This window comes from Crocuta crocuta, unplaced genomic scaffold (genome assembly GCF_008692635.1).
Source record: "Crocuta crocuta isolate KB4526 unplaced genomic scaffold, BGI_CrCroc_1.0 scaffold299, whole genome shotgun sequence".
In the NCBI taxonomy this organism is placed as follows: domain Eukaryota; kingdom Metazoa; phylum Chordata; class Mammalia; order Carnivora; family Hyaenidae; genus Crocuta; species Crocuta crocuta.
Genome location: NW_027532747.1, coordinates 7,858,830 through 7,879,125, shown reverse-complemented (window position 1 = coordinate 7,879,125; position 20,296 = coordinate 7,858,830).

Below are 20,296 nucleotides of genomic sequence, written 5' to 3'. Positions count from 1 at the left end.
GCTGACAGCTCAGAGCCTGGAGCCTGCTTCAGATTCTATGTCTCCCTCTCTCTCTGACCCTCCCCTGCTCACGCTGTCTCTCTCTCTCTCTCAGAAATAAATAAAAAACATTAAAAAAAAAAGAAAGAAATGGAGGCCCAGAAAGGTTAAATATCTGACCAAGTGATATGTTCAAAGAATTGAAAGAAAAAAATCTATCAACCAAGTATCCCATACCTGGCAAAACCATCCTTTAAAAAAATTTTTTTTATGATCATGGAGGATTTTATTGTTTTCCATAGTATAAGGCGCTTATTTTGTAATGTGTTTTTCTCTTTTGAAGAAAAAGTAATCATAAGTGAATGTGTTGGTAATTATCTATTATCAGAATGAGACACACTTATCTACAAAATCATTTCCTCACTTCTTCTGAATAAACCACCGTAAGGGAATATTGCTGGTACTAAAAGAACAGTTAGCATATCATAGTGTTCCCTATTCTTAGCATATCTTTGCTGTATTTTTTAAATAGTTTATTGTCACATTGGTTCCATATAACACCCAGTGCTCATCCCCACAAGTGCCCTCCTCCATGCCCATCACCCCCTTCCCCTCTCCCCACCCCCATCAGCCCTCAGTTTGTTCTCAGCATTCAAGAGTCTCTCATGGTTTGCCTCCCTCCCTCTCCCCAACTATGTTTCCCCTTCTCCTCCCCCATGGTCCTCTGTTAAGTTCCTCCTAATCCTCCTATACGTGCAAACATATAGTATCTGTCCTTCTCTGCCTGACTTATTTCACTCAGCATAATTTAAAAATGTTTATTTATTTTTGAAAGATAGACAGAGCACGAATGGGGGAGGGGCAGAGACAGAGAGGGAGATACAGAATCGGAAGCAGCCTCCAGGCTCTGAGTTGTCAGCACAGAGGCTGACCCAGGGCTTGAACTTTGGAACGGTGAGATCGTGATCTGAGCTCAAGTCAGATGCTTAACTGACTGAGCCACCCAGGTATGAAGCAGACATAGGGGCCAATGGAATAGAATGGAGAGCCCGGAAATAAACCCTTGCATAAACAGTCAAATACTTTCTGATGAGGGTGCCGACACCATTCAATGGGGAAAGGACAGTCTTTTCAACAAATGATGCTGGGGAAACTGTATTATCCACATGCAAAAGAGTGATGCTGGACCCTTATCTTATACCATATACAAAAATGAACTCAGAAGGGGCCAAAGACCTAGATGTAAGGGAGAAATAAAATTCAGAAGAAAACAGAGAGAAAAAACTTCGTGACACTGGATTTAGCGATGGTTTCTTGGACATGACACTAAAGGTACAAGTGACAAAAAAAATAGACGCATTGGACTCTAAAAACCCTTGTTCACTCAATAGAGTCTTTTTCTCCCACAAAATGAGAGGAAATATTTGCAAATCCCATATCTGATAAAGGATTACCATCCAGAATATAGGAAAACTCAAGTACAAAAAATTTTAAAAAATCCAATTTAAAAAATGGGCAAAGATGTTGAGTTGACATTTCTTCAAAGAAGATATACAGGTGGCCAACAGGCACGTGAAAAGATGCCCACATTAGCATCATCAGGGCAATGCAAGTCAAAACCGCAATGAGAGTCAATGCATGCCCATTAGCATGGCTATTTCAAAAATCAAACTGAGCCACAAGAACAAAATAGAAAACAGATGTTGGCACGGATGTAGAGGACTTGGAAACCCTGTACCTTGCTGGTGGGAATAGTAAATAGTGTAGCCATGTGGAAAAGACAATGGCGGTTCCTCAAAAAATTAAACATAGAGTGACCATATGATCTAACAATTCTTCTGAGTATATATATATACACAAAAGAATTGGAGGCAGGGACTTGAGCAGATATTTGTACATTCCAATGTTCGTAACGGCATTATTCACAATAGCAAAAAAAAAATGGATTCAATCCAAATGTCCATCAATGGATGAATGGGTACATAAAAGGTGGTTGTATAAAGAAAACACTCCCATGTTTCTCCTTTCCTTCCGCACCACTGCCACGTTTCCCTCTGACACCAGGTATGAGGGTTTTCCACACCCCGGGAAATTCTCCACCACCAGCCGGACGTCCTATAGTGTAACTCAATTCTGACACTATTCACCCCTGCACGTTAAGGGCTCAGTTCCCACAAGATTGCCCACCCCTGACTTCAGATGCCCATCACAAGTCCCAGAGTGTCACCCTGTACTTCTGACTGGCTACAAATCAGGGTTCCCATGACCATCTCACGGGGTTTGATGATTGGCTAGACTGGCTCACAGAACTCAGGGAAACACTTAATGGTTTATTATAAAGGACAGAGTAAAGAATATGACTTAAGAGCCAGATAAAGTGATGTATAGGGCGAGGTCCAGAAGGGTCCCAAACGCAGGGGCTCCTGTCTCTGGAGTTGGTGTGCACCGCCCTCTCAGCAAGTAGATATGTTCGCCCACCCAGAAGCTCTCTGAACCCCAAACCAAGGGATTTTTATGGAAACTTCATCATGTAAGCAGAATAGATGATTAACTCCATCTTCACCCTCTCTCCCCTCCCTAGAGAAAGGGGGATGAGACTGAAAATTCCAAGCTTCTAATCACAGCTTGGTCTTTCTGGGACCAGCCCCATCCTGAAGCTATCCGGGCACCTACCAGAAGTCACTTCATTAGAACAAAAGACGCCGCTATCGCCCAGGAAATTCCAAGGGATTTAGGACTTCTGTGTCAGGAACCAGGGGCAAAGACCAAATATTAGAACGTGAGTTACTCCTAATGCTCTTATCACGTAGGAAATCACAAGGATTTTAGGAGCTCTGTGTCAGCAACTGGGGGCCAGAGACCGATATATATTCTTTCTTTTATTTCACAGCGTTGTCTGTATACACAGTGGAATACCATTCCGCCTTAAAAAGGAAGGAAAATTCTGACACCTGTTCCGATATGGATGAACCTTGAAGGCATTATGTGGAGTGAAATAATCTAGTCACAAAAAGACACACTTTGTATGCTTCCACTGATATAAGGGACGTAGAGCAGTCAGATTCATAGAAACAGAAAGTAGAAGAGTGGTTAACAGAGGCCAGGGAGAGGGGGAAATGGGGAGTTAGTGTTTAATGGGTAGGCTTTTGGCTCGGATGACAAAAATGTTCTGGAGCTGGATGGTGGGAATGGCTGTACAACGGATGTGCTTAATGCCACTGAACTGTACACTTAAAAATAATTTCGGGGCGCCTGAGTGGCTCAGTCGGTTAAGCATCTGACTTCAGCTCAGGCCACGATTTCATGGTTCGTGGGTTCGAGCTCCGCGTCAGGCTCTGTGCTGACAGCTCAGAGCCTGGAGCCTGCTTCAGGGTCTGTGTCTCTCTCTCTCTGCCCCTCCCCCACTCGTGCTCTGTCTCTCTCTCTCTCTCTCTCAAAAATGAATAAACTTAAAAAAATTAAAAAAATAATTTAAATGATCAATCCTTTGTATATTTTATCACGATAAGAACATTAAGGAAAAAGAGAAATGCAGACCATTCAAAGATGTCTGGTAAGAGCAATAAAAAAAAATTGCAGCCAAGGTCAAAACCAGTAAGGGAACGTTCTACTCGCAGGGCTGCTGGTCCCCAGCTCCCCTGTGCTTTATGGAGCTACGTGTATCCCAGTGCTTTTTGGAGAGCTTTTACCCTCATCACTTTGCTTCCTAGAGAGAAGGGAACGGCACAGCACAGACGCTGAGGCCAGGCTGCAGGGCTTAGCATCTCAGCTACCTCCCTGGGCCTCCATTCTCTCATCTGTAAAGTGGGCCCAGGATTGAGTGAGGCCACATAGGAAGGCACTAATAACAGCTGTGCCTGGTATCCCAGTAAAGAAGAAGGAGCAGGTCTTCCTGCAGTGCCCCACCTTGGGGACCCGCCATTCTGGAAGGGGGCCAGGAGCCCACAGTGGAGCCGGTAACCCCAGGAGAACATGGTGCAGCCTGACTTTGGGGCCACTGCTCTGCTCTGGAACACCCCGAGGCCCCGACGTGCTCCTCGTGAGTGACAGGTGCAAGCAGCCCCCAACCCCTCTTGCAGCCCCCTCCCCACGTGTCTCCCGTGCCTCCCTCCGTATGGTGGGCAAGTCCCCTGCCCTGAGCTCCCTGCTTCTTCCCTTTCCTGCTTTGACAACCTCCTTGCTGCTCTCCCCTCCCTTCCCAGCTGCCTGGTTTTCATTTTCCAGGTCTCACGGAAGGCCACGCTGGACTAGGAGCCCAGCCTCGCTATTTATGAACTAGGTGACACGTGTGGACGCTTTAAACTCTGCCTCAGTTTCCTCGGTATAATTATAGAGTTGGGATTAATACCCACCGCTGGCCTTGTCCCTTTGACCTTCTGATTTTCTGGTATTTGCTTCCTTTTTCTAGTTTCAGAGCACAGTCCACGTCTGGGGCCCATGGTCACCTCTTCCAGGATCAGCGGTCGCCCCTCCCTGGTGTCCTTGCCCCTGCTCAGCTCCCTCCAACCCTTTCTCACCCCTGCAGCCAAAGGCATCTTTTCAGAATTCAAGCCCATTGGCCATTCTCCCGCTGAAAAGCTTTCAGTGAGTCTGGGTGCTTCCGAGACGGGTTGGTCTTCACTAACGTGGCCCAGGGGGCTGGTCACGACACTGTGCCAGGTGACAGCCCTGCTCCAGCCTCAAATCTGGCCCCTAAAAGTCTGAGCCACAGCACCGCTGGGTATCCAGGCGTTTCCAGCACACACCAGACCGTCAGCCAGGGGTCTCTGCCAGGGGCAGGGCGGGTCATTTCGGTTCCCCATTGTTCGTGGAGCCGGAGCCGGGCTCTGGCCTGGGAGCTAGGGACAAAGCCGGCCCCGCCCCTGGCCTGCCCCACGTGGCTCCACTCGCAGGCCCTTCCTTCCCCTGCCCTGCCTGGCTCGCTTCCTTATGTTCTTGGGCTCGCAGGTCCCAGCTCTCTTCCAGGAGACCTGCTCTCTGTGTTTCCCTATCGTGGCCCCCCCACACTGCAGTGAAGCCTCTGCCTTAGCCCCGGCCCCTCCACCCCTGCTTGGAGCCCTCGTGGGCACGGACTGGGAGCGGGCCGGCTTGCCCCAGTTAGAGTTCTTTTCCCTTCCCCCCTCTTCCTGCCTTTTTTTTTTTTTTTTTAGGATTTCAGGCCTCATCCCCTCCTGTGTTAATCCTCCAAGGTAAGGATTAAAACTCCATCCACCTGGTGAGATGGTGAGATTGCCGTGAATACCAGTCACAGCTGTTATTAGTGCCTTCCTATGTGGCCTCACTCAATCCTGGGCCCACTTTACAGATGAGAGAATGGAGGCCCAGGGAGGTAGCTGAGATGCTAAGCCCTGCAGCCTGGCCTCAGCGTCTGTGCTGTGCCGTTCCCTTCTCTCTAGGAAGCAAAGTGATGAGGGTAAAAGCTCTCCAAAAAGCACCCGGCAACGTCACAGTGCAGCGTCAACAATCTTGGTGAACTTCATTTCATGTCGGTCCTCCTTGTCGCTCGTGTTTGAAGTGATGCTCGAAGTACACACGCACTGCGTTCTTTATTTTCCCAAATGCCCCTGCGGGCCAGCTGCCGTCGCGGGGCCCTCTGCATTCAAACCTCAGCACGTGTGGTGTGGCTCTGAGAGCTCTGTTCCTATCCCTGACCCAGGTGAGCCCGCGGAGGTAGGTGTGCGCGCCCTGCAGCCTGCACGGCCTCCCTGCCCGCACTCCCCGGCAGGGGGCGCTGCCTCGCACCCCTGCAGCCAGGCTGTCGCACCCTTGTGCTATTTGGCTGGGCCTAGGAGCTTGGCCAAGTGGCCAGGGGAGGGATGGGAATGACTTCGCTCCGCGTCACCTCCCTGCGAGCCTGGAGGCCAAGGGAAATCATATCCCCTGGGTGACCCCCAGACTCCGCCAAAGCCTCCCAGCATCACCGCTCCAGTACCCTCGTATCACGACTGGCTGCCCTAACGCTCAGTGCCCATTAAAATAACCACAGGCGCGAGATGCAATCATGGCTTCGTTCTGGAGGCGGCGGGGCGGGAGCGGAGGGATGGACGGAGTTCAGGTGTTACTCACGGTCTGCAGAGGGCTCAGGCTGCAGCCACCGGCTTCCTGTCCCCAGCCCTCGAACGTGTACAGTAAGCCGGCGGGGCGCCACCGCTAAATCTTGTTTGCCAGCTTCCCTGCTGGTTAATGGTTAGAGGGGGGCCAGTGGCCTTCACCATTTGGTGGTCCCCTCCCCCCAGACATTAACCAATGGGAGGCCTTCCCAGAAAATTTGAGCAAACACAGCAATGCTGCAAGTTAACTTTCCTCCGGGGCAGTTCTCTGAATTTTATTTTTAATATCAAAATGTGGCCGGCATTGCGTCAGCGCCTGTGGTTGCCCGGCGGCAGCTTCCACGGAGGCCGCAGGTGCCCTTAATTAGCACGATGGCACAGACACCTGTGAAGAACCGGGTGCCAGGCTTGGGCTGGGGACGAGTCCAGCAAGGTTCTGCCTTCAAGGGGACCTCTGTCTGGTGGCAGAGAGCCATGGAATACAGGCAACCCCGTGCTTCCCACAGATTATCTCACTTAATCGCGCAATGGCTTTATGAAGTGGATACTGTTATTACCGCTTCTGTTTAGGTGAGGCAACTAAGAGAGCTTCCCTCGAGATTCAAATCCAGACCACTCAACTCGAAAGTCTAGCACCTTCACTCTTTCCTGCATTTTCCTTTGTTTGTTCTCTTTTGACTGGAAGTGACAGACCACAAACATTTTTAAAGCAAAAAAAAAAGAATAGATATTGGGTCTCATGAATGAGAGTTCTGAAGGGTAGGGAGGGCTTCAGGCTTGGCTGGATCAAGGGCTTCCAGGTTGGGTATCATTTCTTGGGCTCTCTTTTTTTTTTTTTTTTTTTTAATTCTTTCTTAGCTCTTCTTTATTCAGCTTTCCTGCTTTAGCCTGTATGGTGGGGACACAGGTGGCCACTGCAGTTGCAGGTTATTTGGTTCTCACTGGTTATTTGATATCAGAAGGAGAGAGACACTTTTTTCTCACTGTTAGTATTTGTTCCCCAAAGGACTCCAGGCCTGACTGCTCATCCTTGGCCTGATCACATAGAATAGGGTCTTGTGATTGCCTGCCGGGTTTCTGTGCCCTCTGCTGGTCGATAACAGTATTACTCCCCTTCAGGGATGAGGGGAGCTCTTTCCATGAATAAAGAGGAAAACCTGCACCCAGGGTCGGTTCTAGAGTTTTGGGGGCACTTCATTTTATTAATACTTTTTGGCCTTTTAAAGTTTTTCTCTTTATTAAGCACATTTTGGAATTTATACCTAGGAATTTATATTATTTGAAAATGTCTGTCATATCAGTGATTATTTTTTTTGTTTCTGTATTTTATTTAAATATTTCCTTTCTTATTTTTCCTCCCTTGATAGGGAGCCTTGTTAGGGAGCTCTGTCTAGTTAATTAATCTTTTCAAAGGACCAGCTTTTAGTTTTGTTAATCCTTAAACTATTTTTTAAAATCTATTTTTATTGATTTCTGTCTTTAGTTTTACTTTCTATTGTCTTTTCAAATTCCTTGTTTTTTTCCCCTTCTGTTGTTCTTTTTCTAATTCCTTGAGTTAAATGCCTAGCCAGCTTTCTCACTTTTTAACATTTCCAGTCTTCATATAAGTGTATTTAAAGTTGAAAGTTTTCATCTAAATTCTGACTTCATGATATCCCACAAATTTTTGATATTTACTATTCTCATTGTCATTTTTTGATGTGTTTCTCAATTCCCTTAATGGTTTTAGTTTGAACTCCAGGGTAACTTAGTAATATGTAATTTAGTGTATTTAGAATCTAAGACTACTCTTTGGTTATTTGCTTTTATTTCACACTGGTCAAAATATATTATCTATAGGCATACCTAATAAATATTGTGGGTTTGGTTTCAGACCACCACACTAAAGTACGTATCACAATAAAGTGAGTCAAATGCATTTTTTGGCTTCCCAGTGCATATAAAAGTTATGTTTACATTACACGCTATGTCTAAAAAAATGTATAATACTATATTTTTGGGGTGTTCGGGTGGCTCCATCAGTTAAGCATACAGCTTTGGCTCAGGTTATGATTTCATGGTTTGTGAGTTTGAGCCCCACATTGGGCTCTGTGCTGTCAGCACAGAGCCCATTTTGGACCCTCTGTCCCCCTGTCTCTTTACCCCTCCTCCTCTCATGCTCTCTCGCTCTCTCTTTCTCAAAAATAAACATTAAAAGATAATAAAAAATAAAATTATTAAGAAATATTTTATTGCTAAAAATGCTAAACAGCATCTGAGCTTTCCTCAGGTCATAATCACGGATCACCGATGACCATAACAAATGTAATAATAATGGAAAAGTTTGAAGTATTGTGAGAATTATCAAAATGTGACACTGAGACATGAAATGAGCAAATACTGTTGGAAAAATGGTGCCAACAGACTCGCTTAATGCAGTTGCCAGAAACTTTTAATTTGAAAACACACAGTATCTGTGAAGCACAATAAAGTGAAGCCCAAGAAAACGAGGTGTGCCCACCTCGAGGTGTGTCATATATGCTCTATTTTTATAAATGCTTCATGTTTTCTTAAAAAATTATGGGTAGTAGGGGCAGTTGGGTGGCTCAGTTGGTTAAGTGTCCGACTTTATCTCAGGTCATGATCTTGCAGTTGATGAGTTTGAGCCTTGCATCCGACTCCATGCTGACAGCTCAGAGCCTGAAGCCTGCTTCAGATTCTGTCTCTCTCTCTCTCTGCCCCTCCTCTACTCACACACTCTCTTCTTTCAAAAATAAATAAACATTAAAAAAAGAAAAAAAAAAGTGTCTCATGTATACAACATTCAGTTGGACTTATTTTTATTACTCCCAAAATGAGAGTCTCTGTCTCTTAATTGGGAAAATTAACCTATTTACATTTATTTTAAATTATTGTTGTGTTAGCAGTGACATGCCATTTTAGTTCATACATGTGCTATATAACTTTTCTTTTTTGTCTTTTATTTTCTTGAAAAGGTTGAATTTTCTCCCATTGGTTCAGAAGGTACTTATTCTGTTTTTGGTATTATGGCGGTTACCCTTTACTGAAAAAACTAAAAACCTTCAGCTGAGGTCCTAACCATCGTGGGACAGAGACAAGCCACTCCTGCGATGCCTTGTATGAATTCCTGCCCTCAGAACCCAGAAGCATAATAAATGGTTGTTTCCTGCTATTAAAGTTTTAGGTAACTTATTAGGCCCTAGTACCTAGATTAGGTACCTGGGTGTAGGTGGGGTCCTGCATAACAGAAGGCAGGGAATGTGGTGGCGGCTCTGAGATCAGCTAATGAGTGGGAGTCGGAAAGGTCTTATAACGTCCACTAGTGGGCGCCTGTGACCCTGTGGAGGAGGCTGTCATTAAGAGTTTGCAGTTAGTGGGGCGCCTGGGTGGCTTGGTCAGTTANATTAAAAAAAAATGAGTTTGCAGTTGGAACCAGGCTATGGGAAGCAGGAGGAAGAGGACCCTTACTATGTAGAGGCAGGAAGTTTAGCAAAGCTGATGATGGTTTTAGGATGAAAGTAAAAAGGGGCGCCTGGGTGGTCAGTCAGTTAAGCGTCCAGCTTCGGCTCAGGTCATGATCACATGGTTCGTGGGTTTGAGCCCCATGTTGGGCTCTGTGCTGACTGCCAGCTCAGAGCCTGGGGCCTGCTTCAGATTCTGTATCTCCCTCTCTCTCTGACCCTCCCCTACTCACACTGTCTCTCTCTCAGAAATAAATAAAAAACATTAAAAATTTTTTTAAAAAGATGAAAGTAAAAAAATGTACCAAATGAACTGGTAGCCAATGAGATTTCCGGGTGGACTGTGGAAGGTACAGTCTGGTTTATTCTTGCTCCTTGGGGTAAAACATGAGAGGTGCCAGATACACTTGAACCTTTTTGTTAAACACACAAGAGCCAGAATAATACAGTTTCTCCCTCTTACCTAAGGATATTATCTTTTGAGAAAGAGCTGTGTAAGTAAGATGGAAGAGAGGTGCCTGTTCCTGTCAGATTATCTTTTTTCCTATTGATTGTTAGGAGTGCCGGGGAGAGAGATACATAGATTGCAAAATGCCTTCTCTAAGTCTGTGGCCTGCCTTTTTGCTCTCTTCATCTTCTGGTAAACCTAGTGCACAGTTCCAGTGGAACCCAATCCTTCTATTTATTCTGTCTTCAGTGCTGCTTATGTCTTTGCCTCCCCAGATACTGTGAAACCTATTTTCTTATGTTTCCTTTGGAAGCTTTTATTGCTTTATTTTTTACATGTAGATCTGCAGTCCATCGAGATCTGATTTGTGTGTATGGTGTGAGGTGGGGATCAATTTTATCTTTTTCCATATGTATGTGCCATTTAGTGACAACAGGGATGGTGTTCTTTTATTTTTTAAACATGCTTATTTATTTTTGTGGGGGCAGGGGCAGAGAGAGAGGGAGAGAGAGAGAATCCCAAGCAGGCTGCATAGTCAGCTTGGAGCCTGACATGGGGCTTGATCCCAGGAACCGTGAGATCATGACCTGAGCTGAAACTGAAAGTTGGCTGTTTAAGTGACTGAGCGAACCAAGTGCCCTGGAACTGTGTTCTTTGAAAGTGTCAGTGTCAGGGGCACCTGGGTGGCTCAGTCAGTTAAACATTCAGCTTTGGCTCAGGTCACGATCTTGGGGTTTGCCAGTTCGACCCCCATGTCGGGCTCTGTGCTGACAGCTCAAAACCTGGAGCCAGCTTTGGATTCTGTGACTCCTCTCTCTGCCCCTCCCCTGCTCATGCTCTGTCTCTGTCTCTCTTTCTCTCTCTCAAAAAAAAATTAAACAAATTTAAAAGTGTCAGTGGCATTAAAGTCTAAATGTATTACGTCCTGGAGGAGATCAAAGAGGCATGGCATTGTAATGGTGTGATTTCAGAGGAGGGACGGTGATTCCGGGAGGGCTTCAGCAAGAAACTTCTCCCCTGGCTTGGGGTGATCCCTGAAAGACCAGCAAATCATTCCTGATGGCTTCCTCCTTAACCGTGGAAATGTGTGCTACGAAGGACGTTATTGAGATAATTGACAAAGTTGGGATATGAGCGGTACATGAGAAGACAGTGTTGTACCAGTGCCAACTCTCTTGAAGTTGAGAGATTTACTGAAAAATCACAACTGCAACTCTTAGAAGATATACATGACGCTATTTAAGAGTAAAGGGTCATGATGTATAAAACTGAGTCTCAAAGGATTCTGAAAATACGTACACATTTATACACATCCAGGCTGAAGACTGCAACCGTGGGCCAAGCAGGGCAGCGAGCACACGGTAAGGTCTGCATCGAGAGAACCAGAAGTGACATCTTTATTTTGTCTTTTTGGCGTCTAGGTAGTACTTAGTACAAAGTACTTAGTACTACATACTGGCTACTGCTAGTGCCTGACAAGAAGACATTGTCTTTTTATTATTTTTTAAGTTTATTTTTATTTATTTTGAGAAACATACAGAGAGTGGCCCGGGGAGGGCCAGGGAGAGAAGGAGACAAAAATCCCAAGCAGGCTGTTGGCACAGAGCTCGATGTGAAGGCTTGAACCCATGAACCGTGAGATCGTGACCTGAACTGAAATCAAGACTTGACGCCTAACTGAATGAGCCACCCAGACACCCCAGAAGACCTTGTCTTTAACCATTAACCTCAGCCCCTTAACATGGAAAACGAATTTTCTAAAATAAAGACTTTCTTTAAGCGCAGTTGAGTCAGATGTCTGTTTGTTAGTCACGTATTCCCTGCACACTTGGTCTGTGTGCATCAGACCTTGGCTCATGGCCTTCTGGTGAGTGAGACCCGTTCCCTGCTTACTGGAAAGCCCAGTTCAGCATTGACGCATCTGGGTCTCATTCGGTAATGATCTGCTGGTGTTTCAGGATTCGCCCGAAATCCTAGAAGAATGACCTCCACCGGCCCCTAACGAAGTCACCCCAGGCCAGCCGTGTAGCTCTGGGTCCCTCCTCCCCAACTCTGCCAATCCCAGAAGCTGGGACTGTTCAGGGTGGCTCAGGGCCCTCTCCCTCCTGCAGCTCTGTGGAGAAGGCAGCGCTGTCTGGAGTCCCACCTCTAGTAAACAGGGCCCCGGCCTCGTCTGGTGTGGGACAGAGGCCACGTCAAGCCAGCGACCTGTAGCAATAATCCGAATCACCAGGCAGGAGTCATTGGCTGGCCTTCGCCGAGCATGGCCGGCTGTTTACCCTGGGAATCATGAGCTGTGTTGGCAAAGCCGGATGCCAGCTAGTACTTATGGCCAGTGTGGGGGTGGCATGGGCTAAATCTTCGACTTTGCGGGCTAACCTTAGATGGCCCTTGCTGGTCCCAGGACCCACCTTCTGGCTGTTGTGGGTCAGGGACGCTGCCTCCCCCGCACTGGTGGGGCCTCCTATCACCCCTGTATGCTTACCCTTTGTGCAGTTCCTGGACTGAGCAGAACTCTAACCCTCTCTAGAGCCTCCTGCACCTGGACAGGCAGGAAATCAGCCCAGGGGGGCCATTAACGCACCGATAAGGCTCTGCATCAGCTGGTCCCCTTTTGTTTTTTTGTATACATCCTACCTGCCAATTCCTGCTCTGTTCCGGCATCACGGTCGTGTGCAAAGCACTGAGCATGGGGTCTGGTGCCCAGTGAAGACAGCAGCAGGCATTATCGAACCCTCACTGAGTGCCAGTGCTGAGTGCTAAATATTGATCTATTCGATCCTCACAAGAACCCAGAGGGTAGGTATTATTATCGTACAGGATAGTGGAGCAGTCAAGAGTGGGGCCTGGGTTCGAATCGAGCTCCTCACGGTGCGATGTTGGGCACCTTAGGTAAGCTCTCTACTCAGCTGAGGAAGGGAGATCCGGATATCTAGAATCTGTTAGGTTGTTGTAAAGAATGCCTGAGCTAATGTGTGGAGAGAGTGTAGAACTGTGCCTGATGTATTCCGAGGCATATGAATGCTGCTGCCGATTGATATGCCCATTTGGCAGATGCAGCGACTGGCAGAGAGAGGTTGGAGGGCTTACCTGAAGTCACACTGGCACGTAGAAGAGTCAGAATTTGAACCCAGCTGCCTTAGGCAAAGTCCTCAGCACAGAGGTCAGGTGCCTCTGGCTTCGTGCGTTCCTTCCCTGCGTGCTTCCACGGCAGACGAGGGGTTGTGGGCACTCCGGTCTCTATCATAGGCATTGCGCAGGGCAGATGCCTGGGCCCAGGAGGTTGGCGGGGTGTGGAGAGGTGATGTGAATGCCCCCTGCTGGTCCACATGTGGCCTACTTGGCAGTAGCATGTGGAAGTCCCAGGAGCCCATGGGGCAGGCCCCTTCGGTAGGTCCCTCGCAGGGGTCTGGGGCACAGTCCCAGCCTGACTCTTGCTCTCTCACCAACTTGTTCTGTGACCTTGGACAAGTTGCCTGACTTCTCTGAGGCTCAGTTTCCTAACCTCCCACCTTCCCTGAGGTCAGAGGAGGCAGGAGATTAGAATCGAGATAGTAAGAGAGGGGCGCCTGGGTGGCTCACGTGGTTAAGGGACCGACTTCAGCTCAGGTCATGATCTCGTGGCTCGTGAGTTCAAGCCCTGTGTCGGACTCTGTGCTGACAGCTCAGAGCCTGGAGCCTGCTTCGGATTCTGTGACTCCCTCTCTCTCTGACCCTCCCCCGCTCATGTCTCTCTCTCTCTCTCTCTCTCTCTTTCTCAAAAATAAAACATTAAAAAAAAAAAGATAGTAAGAAAGACTGCCAGACCTTTGGAATTGGTCAGACTTGTCTGTCTCCAGTGTCGCTCCAGCGATTATTCATTGTGTGACTTTGGCAAATCCCATACTCTCTGCAGACCTTAAGTTTTGCATCCATTCAGTGAGGTGCAGAGTCGCGCCTGCCTAAGAGGGTTATGGTGCTGATGGATGGCAGTGATGTAACGTGTAACAGACAGTGGCTGTGAGTTACCGTCACGGCTCCGACCCTGTTTGGGTATCAGTGTCACGTGGCCTCATGGAGCAGTTTGCGAAGTGTACTCTGTTATTCTAAAATCTGGGAACATGTGTGAACTTGGCATTATATTTCTGGCGGAATTTGCCCGAGAAGTCATTTGGGCTTAGAGTTTTCTTTGCGAGGAGTTTTTATGTATGGATTTAACTCTTTCATAGAGAACTATTTTCTATTTCTTCAAATAGGATTAAAAAATTGTCCATTTAATCTAACTTTAAAAACTTACGTATACACGGTTTTTTTTTTTTTTTTTTAATTTTTAAATGTTTTATTTATTTCTGAGAGAGAGAGAAAGAGAGAGAGACAGTGTGAGCAGGGGAAGGTCAGAGAGAGAGGGAGACACAGAATCCGAAACAGGTTCCAGGCTCTGAGCTGTCAGCACAGAGCCCAGTGTGGGGTTCAAACACACGAACCCTGAGATAATGACATGAGCTGAAGTCAGACGCTTAACCGACTGAGCCACCCAGGCACCCCTATACACAATTTTTTAAAGCTTATTTATTTATTTTGAGAGAGAGAGAGAGGAGGAGGGGCAGAGAGAAAGAGGGAGAGAGAGAATCCCAAGCAGACTCCATGCTGCACAGAACCCAAAGCACGACTCACTCTCATGAACCGTGAGATCATGATCTGAGCCAAAACCAAGAGTCAGATGCTTAACCGACTAAGACACCCAGGCACCTTCGTATCTATAGTTTTTATAACACATCCATACTATTTTTTAGCATGTTCCAGATGCATAGGAATGGCTTATATTTCCTTCCTGACCTTGGTTATTTGTGCTTCTTTTGTGTTTTTCTTGTACAGTCTCACCAATGGGTTGTTAATGTTATTGTATATTTAAAGAACCAACTTTTGATTTTCTTAATCTTATTTTACATTGTTTTCTATTTCATTAACTTCTGTTGTGTTTATTATTATTTCCTTTCTTCTATATCATTTTTTTTACAAATAGTTTATTGTCGAGTATGTTTCCATATAATCTTCTATATCATTTTATTTGNGAACCATGAAATCATGACCAGAGCCGAAGTCGGATGCTCAACTGACTGAGCCCCCCAGGTGTCCTGCTTTCAGCTCCTCCTCTTAAATCCAGCTGTGGGCAACCATTGATCTACTTTATGGCTCTGTTCTTTTGCCTTTGCTGGGTAATTTGTATGAGTGGAATCACATAATATTTTGTCTTTTTGTTCTGGCTTCTTTCACCTAATGTATTGTTTTTGAGACTTATCCACATTATACTGTGTTATCTGATAATTCTTTTTTTGTTGCTGAATAATATACCACTATGTTGGTAGACCCCAGTGATGTGTCAGCTGGAGGAGGAAATGATTGTATGACCTCTATTTCTACTTCTATCTGTCTATGTCCATGTTCGTATCTATCATGTGCATATGTCTGTATACCTATACCTAATCCATTCATCCACCCATCCATCTTATGGAAGAAATAGGAGCATGTTTGCATCCTGATAGAAAATGTCTTTGGGGCGCCAGGGAGGCTCAGTTGGTTAAGTGTCCGACTTCCACTCAGGTCATGATCTTGCAGTTCGTGGGTTTGAGCCCCGCGTCGGGTTCTGTGCTGACAGCTCAGAGCCTGGAGCCTGTTTCGGATTCTGTATCTTCCTCTCTCTCTGACTCTCCCCTGCTCGCACTGTCTCTCTGTCTCTCTTTCTCAGAAATAAATAAAACATTAAAAAATTCAAAAAAAAAGAAAATGTCTAGTAGATAGGGAGAGTTTGTGATCGTGGAGGTAAGGGCCAGGGTTGTTGGTGTGGTGTCCTTGAATGGGTGAGATAAAATACCACCAATGACATGGGTGGAGGAGGGGTGGCCCCAGCTAGGGGCATGACCAGGTCTCCACTGTAACACGAGGGAAGGTGGAGATGTGAGTGGAGCCGCAGGTGGGTGGGTAGATGATTATTGCCCATATTTTGCCAGTGAAAAGGAAATAAGGTCATCAGCCGAGAGTGATTTGGGGCAGGAGGTGTTGGAGGTTAGATAAGAGGTGAAGGCATGAGAGCCAAGTTATGCAGTATTTACTCAAGGCTGTGGGAGCATAAAAGGGCTCATGTAGAGGGCGGCTGCTCCCAGGATCAAGTCCTCTTTTATGGTCTAGTGATCATGAATCTAAAATGAGACCCATCAGAAAAAAAAAAAATCAGTGGATATTTTTCAAGGTATATTCAGCAGTTAGAGTGCAGGCTTGGAACAGGGGTGGGGTTGGAGAGGGTCGGAGGGTTCTGCCAAGCAGGCATGATAAAGGCAGAAAGACAGAGGAGCTGAGGATAGAGCTGGCCGTGGAATTTAAGCAGGGCAAGGAGGAAGGGAGGGCTCCGGGAAGAGAGGGAGGCGGAAACTGGCAGTATCAGTGGATCACACATCCCAGTGGGGTTGGATGCCTCAAGGAAGGAGCTGGGGAAAAAAGGAGGGTGTGGAGGCCACTTGGGCTTGTGGCGAGGTTGCTGGGCTATGACGGAGTCTGTGCAATGACTGGAGAGTGAAATCCCCAGGGATTCCCATCAGCTGAAAGGACACAGGCTCTGATTTTAGGGAGGACCCAGGGGCCAGAGGGTAACTAGTCCCCATCCCAAAGGCCAGTAAGGAGGAGCTTGAGAGCTTCAGCCCAGAAACCCTGGCCTCTGGTCACAGATTTTGTCCGCTGCTTACTTTTTCTGAATAATCACTTTTCTCATCTGTGAAACAGATATGGGTTAGAAGCAAGCAGCATTTAGGGGGGCCTGTCCCAGGGTGGGCCCTCTGCTGAGCACCACCTGTCTACTATGAGTCGTGAGAAGTACTGAAGATCGTGGGCGCCTGGGTGGCTCAGTCAGGTNAGAATCAGTCTAAGGTTTTAAAAAAAAGAGTTGGAATTGATAACAAAAGCCCTTATTGCATTTTTTGTAGCGATGGAATTGTTCCAAAACTGAGGATATTGGTACAGCTCTCAATTTACTAAAAATCATTGAATCCTACACCATCAGTGGGTGAGTTTTATGGTATGTAAATTGTATCTCAAAAAGCTGTTTTTGAAAACCTTTACAGATACATCTCATCCTGTGTTGAGGAGGAGATTTTCCTGCTTCAAATGCATATGTTAGTATATACAGTAAAGAACCGCGATTCTTTGACTTCGGTTTGCTGTCAGGCTTCACCTTTAGCACATGTCACTGATTCGCGTTCCTGAGCTCCTTGACCGTTCGGCTTAAAATTCTACCTGACTTGCCTCCCAGTAAAGACATGGACCCTCTTGGTAGCAAAAGAGAATATATCACCCGGCTTCCAGTTTGTCCCCAGGCCAGGTGCCGTGAGCACCTCCACGATGACCCTTTGAGGTTGGGCCCTGCCTCCTCTGTCTCTTTCTGCCCCATGATCGTGCCTCGCGCACTTCAGGTACCTGATGGAGGCTTGCTCAGAGGATTTGCTCGGGACCGACCGCGCAATGGGACTTTTGCGAAGAGCTCAGCGCCTGCTCTGTGAGCATCTTTGAGAGAAGGAGTCCCTCACGCAGAGCTTTGCGGACAGGGCTTAAAAAGGAGCTCTGTGCAGGGACATGGCTGAGACATGGCAAAGCTTCCAAACGCAAAGTCATATTAAGTAGCTTTTCTTAGCAAAGAGAACCTGGAAATCCCTGGCACATTCAGCCACTTGTACAGAGACTTGAGACCCAGCTGGCCCCTCGTTGCCCCTGGGGCTGTCGGACACAGCCCTCTGTGTCACACAAAGGGCACCTAGACCCCTCTCAGTGGGCACCAAAGCACCTTCACACAAGGCTGTCATTTGCTGCTTTATTGAGTTGATCATTCCAAGGAACACAGGTCCTCCGCAGTGCAGGGAGCAAGGGCACGAGAGAACTAAAAGCAGAGAGAAAAGTCCAGAAACCAGAAAGGGATGTGAAGCTGTCCGGGAGTCACAGAGGTCACGAGGGTGACACAGGTCTGCAGATCCTCCCAGGAATGCTGGTGTTGGGACAGTGAGTTGGGCTTGTGAACGTTCAACTCTCCGGACGTTCGTGTGCTAATCTGTGCCCTGGGCGATAATGACTCAGGGGGATTTTGTACCAAGACCAGAAGAGAGACCGGGAGCTGTGCACTCAGTGCACGCCCGCCCTCACCTTCCTTTTCCTTCGGGAGCTCAGGACGGGGGAGGTGGAGGCTGGCATGTCCTCTGGTCCCCTGACTAGGCTTTTGCTGTGGGATTCATCACTTTCCCCATGAAGAGAAGGCCTGGGCTGCCTTCCTTAAATGTTAAGAGCAGGAAAGGTCCGTGGTAATGAAACGGGGAGGGGTGGGGCCTGGGGTGGGACCGGAAGCTTGAGGTATCTTCCTCCTCATCTCCTTTCTCGTCCATGGTCAGCTCTGCTCTGTGCACCGCCTGCGGGGACCGAGTTCAGGGTGCTGATCGCAGCAGGAGCTGCTTCTCCTCCGGGGGCGCGGGGCGGGGGGTGGCCGCCCTGGGCCTGGGGCTGAGCTCTGACCCTCTGTTCGCTGGGGAGTAAGGTCAGGCGGAGAGGCTGTGGCCTGTGGCGCACAGAGCACTTCAAGGGCCTGGAACGGACTCCTAATTCTATCAAGGCCGATGCGTGAGCGCGAGCGGGCTCCCTGCGTGGGGACCGTTTCCTCATCCAAAGGGATGGAGGATGCGGTCTCTCCCCATGGGGCTTGACTCATGGGTGGAGGGCTCACTGCCCTGCTCTTCCGGTCCCTTTTCTACGGCAGAGCCCCCTCTGCCCCTCCGTGGTTCGTGCCCCCGGGATGCTCCCAGCTTGCATCGCTTTCCCACAGGAGACTTGGCATTTCCACCTCCAAACGCCTCCCCTGCCCAACCCTTCTCACTGTCCGTGCTGCCTCTCTCCCTGGCGTGTCATCCCCTGCGCCACCCCCCCACCCCCGGGTACAGGGGGGCCGTCCCAGAGCCCTCCTGTCCCACAGGGCCCCCGAGGAGCCAGACCCCGCTCACCAGGCACCGCAGACCCACTTCCCCTCTTGCCGGCTCCCGTCACGCCCCCTCCACCCCCCGCATTCCCCCAGAGCTGGTTCACATTTCCAGGTATTTCCTCTTTCTACTCCCCAGAGATCCCACGGTGGTGTTAGGGCTTCAGGACCCAGTGGGGCGGGTCGAGGGGGGCTCACCCTGATTCTCATGGAACCTGGAGGGGATGTCACCCCCTCCTGGAGGGGTCAGTATTGCACAAACAATGCCTGGCCTCACGCTGTCCCCAGAGCAGGGGTGCTTGCCTTAGGGGGGAGCCTGGGAAAGGGGGGGGCATCACCCCTCACCCCCAAATGAGGCTCAGCCCTTTCCTCGGGAGCAGCTGGGGTGCTGCAGTTCACAAGTTCCACATTTCACTTCCGCACCAGATGGGGAGCCCCTGGCGGCCAGGCCCTGTGTCCGCCGGGGCGCGGCACGGCCACAGGCATCACCGGGCCCCCCGGTGCGTGCTGAATGAAGGAGGAAGAGAGGCTCACTATAAACGGCCCAGACACCCGGGATGTCTAACTTACCCTTGAAATCTTCATGGAGTTGGTTTGCAGAGAAATGCTTGTGATTCAGGCACGGCTATTGAATGTATCTGACAGGCCCCTTGAGGGCAGGGACCGCTCCAATTGATTGTTCCCAGATAGAATTTCGGAAGGTACAGCCTCCTCCTGCTACTTAGGGGGGTGAAGGGGGCAAACAGAGCTGAGGTCAAGTCACCTAACAAATGGCCCCTCGAGCGATCTCACCGCACGGAAGTTAATAGAGTAACACCCATATCAGCTGTGTTTACTGGGTGCCTTCAACGAACAGACCTGTGCCAGGCACTTTATAAGGTAATTTCATTTTGTCCTCACGGTGGCTCTGGGAGCTGGGGTGTCACAAATACCGGCTTCCCATCAATGAGAAAATGTGGGGTTGAAAAGGTTGAGTGATTTCCCCAAAGTCACACAGTTTATTTTTTTTAATTAAAAAAAATTTTTTTAAGCTGAGTCATTTCTGAGAGACAGAGAGAGACAGAGTGCAAGTGGGGGAGGGGCAGAGAGAGAGGGAGACGCAGAATCCAAAGCAGGCTCCAGGCTCTGAGCTGTCAGCACAGAGCCCGATGCAGGGCTTGAACCCACGAATTGCAAGATCATGACCTGAGCTGAAGTTGGAGGCTTAACGGACAGAGCCACCCAAGTGCCCCCCACACCAAAGTCACACAGTTTCTAAAGAGCAAGGCTTGAACCCAGTCTGATGCCGTTGCCGCTCAGACTGGCCGCTCACTGGGCCCTGCAGAATAGGAGGCTGTGTGTCTGTCTGTGTAGCCTTGCCCTGTTGCCTTGGCTGAGT